Below are 2,024 nucleotides of genomic sequence, written 5' to 3' on the forward strand. Positions count from 1 at the left end.
AAGAGGTAACAGGTAACATCAGAACTGGTTGAATTCTTATCTTATGAATTTTACCCAAAGATGAGTATTTTGGAGCTGTCGCTTATGACTCTAAAATGAATAGGACTAATTAAAGTAATAACAAAATAAAAAAGAGATGATAAATTGACCTGGCAGCATGATTTTTAACTATGGAAGAGCCAGTGATCAATTAGTTCATAGAATTACAAATCTAGAACTCAAATGAGAGATCAAAATCTAAAAAGAAACCCAAAGGGCTGGGCGGGCTCCAAATGGGACAATACCCAAACAGATAAGTGACAGAAGGGCATGCAAAACTTTGTTCTCAGCAGTTTCATACATTATTGTTTTATTTTTTGAGACAAAGTCTCACTTTGTTGCCCTTGTTGCCCTTGGTGGGGTTGGTAGGGTGCTATGGCATCATAGCTCACAGCAACCTCAAACTCTTGGGCTGAAGTGATTCTCTTGCCTTAGCCTCCCAAGTGGCCCCGACTACAGGTGCCTGCCACAACGCCTGGCTACTTTTTTTTTTTTAGAGATGGGGGTCTCACTCTTGCTCAGGTTGGTTTCAAACTCGAGCTTCAGGCAATCCACCTGCCTCAGCCTCTCAGAGCGCTAGGATTATAGGCCTCTCCCAGGCCTAGTTTTATACTTTAAATATTCTTCCCCTTCCACAAAAAGATGAACCTACCCCTCAACACAAATATTTGCTTATCTGCAGCATTCACATACCATGTTTCTAGTTTGATACAGTTTCTCAGGCTTCTGTACAAAGCCAGCTTAGAAATACAGCTTTTCACCTTTTAAAAACTACTATCTTGAATGTGGGAGAGCTTACTGTACCAGAACTTACTAAACCAAATGAATCCTTCTGTTTTGATTTCTAAACTCTTTCCTCATAATGGCACATACCTGCTCCTTTAAGTTAAGATGGCATATGCTTATCTGCGGAGAGGAGTGCTGAGGAAGCCATCCATGTAAAAGGAAGAAGTTTCTCCATTAAATCCAAAGACCCTAACAAAAAGCATCTTCCACTAACTGATGACTATACCAAAGTCCCCCAGAAACCATTCCAGATACTTGCCTGAACGTTAGTAAGGTCCAGGACACAGTCCTACACTCCTTGTCAGAAAAAAAAAAAATCAGTCCTAAGACATCTAAATTGATTTCCCAGATGGCATTCAGTTGCCAAGTTGCAGTTCCAGTTCAGGACAATGACCTTTGATAGTAAAAACTACAGCCACAAGGGCACAATGACACAGACCCCCAAAATAAAGATTAGCTTATCTTAAATTTTTTTTAATTTCATCTGTTATTGGAGACAAAATTCAACAACTACATCATCCTTCAAATACTTCCTGCCCACTCTTTTAGAATGCCCCTAGTTTTCTACTTACAGAAATAGCACATTATAGCATCCAAACAGTCAGTTCCATCACAAACTTACATATTGTTTTGTATTAAAAATTACTTCTCATAGGGGCAGCGCCTATGGCTCAAAAGGGTAGGGTGCTGGCCCCGTATGCTAGAGGTGGTGGGTTCAAACCCAGCCCCAGCCAAAAACAAATAAATAAATAATCAGTAAAAAATAAATTGAAGAGTTTAAAAACAATTACCTCTCACAATTAGAAAAATAAAGAAGCTCTTTGGAAAGTGAAAACTGTTCAATATCCATCACCTCATCCCACAAGCCCACACGATGCTACCTATGTACTGGTATAAATCATTAGGAACATGCCTTACAGCTTACCCTCCTACCTTTATTCTAGCTCCTTGATCCTAAAACACAACAATCCCAACAAAACTGATCCAAAAATGGGCGGCACCCGTGGCTCAGCTGGTAGGGCACTGGTCCCAAATATGGAGGGTGGCAGGTTCGAACCTAGCCCCAGCCAAACTGCAACAACAACAACAAAATAGCCGGGCATTGTGGCGGGTGCCTGTAGTCCCAGCTACTCGGGAGGCTGAGGCAAGAGAATCGCCTAAGCCCAGGAGTTGGAGGTTGCTGAGAGCTGTGATGCCAC

The sequence above is a fragment of the Otolemur garnettii genome, unplaced genomic scaffold (assembly GCF_000181295.1).
Source record: "Otolemur garnettii isolate 467f Iridium unplaced genomic scaffold, OtoGar3 scaffold00099, whole genome shotgun sequence".
In the NCBI taxonomy this organism is placed as follows: Eukaryota; Metazoa; Chordata; class Mammalia; order Primates; family Galagidae; genus Otolemur; species Otolemur garnettii.